This window comes from Montipora foliosa, chromosome 13 (genome assembly GCF_036669935.1).
Source record: "Montipora foliosa isolate CH-2021 chromosome 13, ASM3666993v2, whole genome shotgun sequence".
In the NCBI taxonomy this organism is placed as follows: domain Eukaryota; kingdom Metazoa; phylum Cnidaria; class Anthozoa; order Scleractinia; family Acroporidae; genus Montipora; species Montipora foliosa.
Window position 1 is genome coordinate 5,744,418 of NC_090881.1, and position 5,000 is coordinate 5,749,417.

General features: G+C 36.4%; 1 protein-coding gene across 1 annotated transcript in view; it reads left to right on the top strand.

Annotated features, from left to right (window-relative positions):
- The first annotated feature begins 4,822 nt into the window (after nucleotides 1–4,822).
- LOC137982971 (uncharacterized) overlaps nucleotides 4,823–5,000 on the top strand; it is a 10,447-nt gene continuing 10,269 nt past the window's right edge. The window contains exon 1 of the mRNA XM_068830135.1: nucleotides 4,823–4,851. The gene's annotated coding sequence lies outside the window, so the exon portion shown is untranslated. The remainder of the gene's footprint in view (nucleotides 4,852–5,000) is intronic.

A 5,000-nucleotide genomic window follows, 5' to 3' on the forward strand; every position in this document is an offset into this window, starting at 1 on the left:
AAGCAGCGAAATTGTCAAAAACAGTCAGCTATCTTCGTCAATACGTTTACTCATACTCATGGATTAATAATTAGACTTTGAAGCAGAGAAACTCAATTAACCTTTCTTCCAAGCATGGCCGCCACGAAATTTTAGCTCTTGCAAGTTTTGTTTTGTTTTTACGCTTTGGGCCGCTTTCACCAGCTTTTGTTGCTAAATGGCTACACTCATACCTCACTAATCGTAGTCAGTTCGTATGTGTTAGGAATGGATATTCATCTAGACGCGATCTACTTTACGGAGTTCCACAAGGATCTGTGCTAGGACCAATCTTATACTTATTATATACTGCACCCCTTGCAGATGTTATTAAAGAGCAGAACATGTCTTATCATTTTTACGCGTATGATTCGCAAATCTATATGTCCTTCCAGCCTTCCAGTTACATCATCACTCTTGATGAGGTTAGGTCAACAATAGAAGTTTGTGTCTCTGATATCAATGAATGGATGACGGACAACAAGCTCAAATTGAACAATGATAAGACAGAGCTGCTGATACTTCATGCACATCACAGACCGTCTCCATCTCTGGATTCTGTGTATGCTGGCACTGAACTAATTAAAACCTCCGAATCTGTTAGAAACATTGGAGTCTGGTTCGACAAGACGCTACTGATGACATTTAGCTACAATAAGGAGATTTTTATCTTATCAACACTTTGAAATACTTATACATGCGTTTGTGACTTCTAGACTTGATTATTGTAATTCGCTACTATCCGGGCTGCCACAAAACCTCTTTCAAAAACTTCAATATGTACAGAACTCTGCTGCCCGTTTGCTATCATTCACTCAGAAGACTGAACATATTACTCCGATACTTAAAGAACTCCACTGGTTGCCTGTTGCTGTCAGAATTGAATTTAAGATCCTAGTACTAGTTTTTAAGGCATACCACGGCACTGCGCCACTCTATATATCTGACATGATCACTAAATATGAACCGACCAGGTCTTTACGCTCTTCCTCCAAAAGACTCCTCGTTGTTGCGCGGTACAACCTTAAGACATATGGAAGAAGAGCTTTTTCTGTGAATGGAACAGCCTTCCTAACAATAGAGAAACTGAATCTTTAAGCACCTTTAAGAAGCAGATCAAAACATTTCTTTTTAAACGTTCTTTTTAAGAAGCATTTTAACTCTTTTATTACTGTTGAATTATTTTTCTTGTAAATATTTATCTTGATTAGTTATTCACATTATAGTCTTTTGTATATTTTAGGTATTACTATTATCTATTATTTTCATGTTTTATTATCATATATTTTACACGTATTAGTACTATAAAGCATTATTGGTTTCTTAGTAGAAATAACGTTATATAAATAAAGATTATCATTGGTTTACTAGATCTCAGTTAGCAGCCTTCGTACCCTCGCTTCAACTTATCCTCAAAATGAGCGCAACAACCTTATATTCGAGCTCTTTCTTGCTCTCTCTCTCTCATTGCATGTCACTGATATTTCATGTAGTCCATGGGCCAAGTGGCTAAAAATGGCGGTCGCTACCACTCGGGGGGAGGAAGGCCACCATATATCAAATTAAAGCTTTTCATGTGTAGATTTAAAAATATATGATGGAAATGTTGTAAGAGTAGCCTAAGGGAGTCACGTGAGCTTGAATTTTGCATAAATTGATAATTAGCATAAATTGATAATATACTAAAATGCGGCTTTTAGCAAGTAATTCTCTAGATTCTGCATGAAATAAAGCAGGCATAGATAAGATATAATGTCTGTAAAGTGTTTTGCCACCTTTAAGGATAAATAGTCACGTGACAGTGACGTCACTTCCGGTCGCGGTTAAAAAAACCCTCAAATTTTGCCTATTTTCCTTATTTGTTTTTGTATTTTTTGCGTCTTTCTGTTATGTGATTCAAAACTACATTTCATAACATATGAAAAGCAGTAAAAGATAATGTAAGAAGTGTTATTTCAGATGCATGATTTATCATTAAGCGATTTTTCACCGGTATGGTCACCCTCTGGCGTTACTCTTGAAGATTACTATATACACAATTAACATTGGAGAAATATTGTTTTTTTTTGGACTTCACGGTTATCCGAGTTTCACCGAGATCATGCATGACACGAATTTCAATGAAGTGTTGTAAAAAGACCGAAAACGAAAGCAATTATTCCGAGAAATGGTAAACCGAATACTATTTATTTTTGGTTGACGTATATTCCCATCTCCCAAAATTAATCTCAACGCAATTCATGGCAAAAATGTGAAACAATCTGATTTTGTGTAACTGTCACAAAGGACTGAAAATCAGTTAAAAACACCAGTCGGTTTTTTTTACTGGGGACGCATTATCCGTCTGAACGAACTTGAAAAAGACCTCCTTAGTAACATGACCTAAATTGCACCTATTCTATCTAACAAAAGAGTGAGATAAATAGAGATTCAAAAACTGGAACAGATGAAATAGTTTAAAAGGCTAAAACTTAGATAGATTGCTCTTACGACCTTTAACAAACATGAATTTTGTAGGAAACAAGAAAGACTGAACTGCGTTATACATTAATAATTCTTACAAATAAATACCTTAAAGTCTTTTCTTAAAAGTATTCGTAGGCAAGAGAAATTACAGAAACAAAAACTTATGACCTACAGAAAAAGCGCGGAGAACTGTTTAGTATTAGTTCTGCAGTAAAGTACTTGGAAGGTCTTACAATTTCTTGGATAATAAGAATGTATTTGAATTTTTCAGTAACACAATTTTGTTTGCTAACAGAGAACGGGAAGGGTCGAGATTTGTTAGGAGTACATATATTTGCCCAGTTGCAAGGTATATATGTTGAAGGTGAAACCAGGTTTCTGGTTGAATTCGTTTTTACAGGTTAAATTGGTGATATTCATTTTACCTAGGTTGATATACGCATTAAGATGAAGTGAGGAAACTTGTTTGGATCCTAAATGAAACTTCGAGAAAACATAGGTTCAGGTTAGGATAAGTTTTGGTTATTACACATCGATATCAATTCTGACTTTTCAGTATACAAAAGTATATAATGAAAAGAACTCGGTTGGGTTGATCATGTTTGTCGCTGAGGTGTAGCAGTGAAGAGACAAGGCTGTAGATCTCGAGTCACAGGTAAGTGTATAGTACAGTTCTTTGATCTCTGATAATTTTGCAGTTTTGGGACTGAATGGACAAGTGTATTAGTTTTATGATAGACGTGGACAGGTATTGCCATGCCATGCATACGACTTTCTTTACATCGGAAGCTATCGTGAAAGTCGCCTGTAGATAGTCACTCTGAAAAATGTACCTAAGTTCCAGTTTCGTAAATACTTCCTGCCGTGTACCTCAAGGATAGCTCCTTTCACCGATTCCTTTTGATTCTCTCATTTCTCCTTTCCTAACCTATAACACACTACCTGGTGTAATAGATATATCAACACACCTCATTTCTTCGGTTGCTAAATATTAATTTTTTTACTCAAGTAACGGAAATCGACAAATAGAATACCAGAAGTGTAGCAGATAAGTGACAAATTACGCTTATTAAACATTTCTATTCAAAATAACTTAAAATCGTGTTTCTTCGGAGGAAATTCTAATTATAAGTGTTACAAATGAACAACTTTCTTATTCGATCGATAAATTCTTCTCGTGATTTATTTATTGTAACAAGGATCAAATTGATTTACCTATTGCGAGTTAGTTGCAGATAGGCCCTTTGTGCTTGACGTGTGGGTCTCTCTAAGTGCAATCGGGCTTTGCCTTTGCATCCTTTTCCTTTTGGGTTATAGACTTAGTTTTAAAAGGAGGCCAAGACTCATTGTATCTTCTCGTTTTTCTTTTATCACTTGAATGTGTTAAGGATTCAAAGTTACTTTTGTGGCATGAATCTCAAACCATTGTGGTGACAAATCCTAACACGTACTCGGAACCATTAATTCGATGGGTGTCAGTGAAGAGGTCACTACGGTGTGTGAACAATATCTACTTTCAACATAAAACGGGTGGAAAAAAGGAAAATAAATCCTGTTTCCTTTTTTGCAACAATTGTGGATAATAATTGGCACTTTTATTCAACGAAGACTAGCCTGTGAGCAGGCTCTCAGTGGTTCGATGTACATGAAGGGTCTGTATTGTCAGCTGCGGTTTCACAATTAGTGGCCACGTCATCCTATTACAATAACATGGACGGTTCCTCTTTTAGAGATCTAGGTTTTTAAAGACTAAAATCAGTAGGAATACAATTTGTTCAACTAAGAGTGCAGACAGAAGTGTAAAAGATAGAAAAAAGTATAGCTTATCTTCTGAATACGCCGCCAATTATATCACAGCATGAAAAGGCAAATTTAAGTTGGCGTAATGTTAGCATAAATCTGCAGTAAAGGTCGGATTTAAGAAGATTTACGCCATATTTACATTTCGTAAATGTAAGTTTTACGCTACCTTTACGCTTAAATGTAAAGCTAGAGTAGTGAGACTCCTTTACGAGGCCTTTAAGCACTGTGTAAAGCGGGTGTAAGGTAGAGATTTACGCCAACTTTACGTATATAAGCACTATGTAAAGCTGGTATAAGGTGGAGATTTACGCCTGCTTTATGTATAAATATACAGATAAATGGGTAACTTTAAACCATGATTATACTTGGCGTAAAGGCACTGTTATTTTTTGTATACTTGGCTTGCAGCTGACGTCATGGCGGCCATGTTTGTGTACTGAACAATAACAAAAAAGTCTTTGGGCAATTCACCTTTATCACGCGGCGGCCATTTTGGAGTCCGCGGGGAATAAAGGCTTTGTCTTTGCATTGTCTTTTCCCGTGCAGCCTCACACTGAATAAGAGGTTAGACGGGCAAAATCTTTTGTTTGGACATTGAGTGATATGGCTCTATTTGACTCGATTATCATGCAAAACGCCAGGGACAGGGACAGGTGGGTGAAGAAAACAAGACAGCTGTATCGGAACTACATGCCAAAATTGTGCACTCTTTT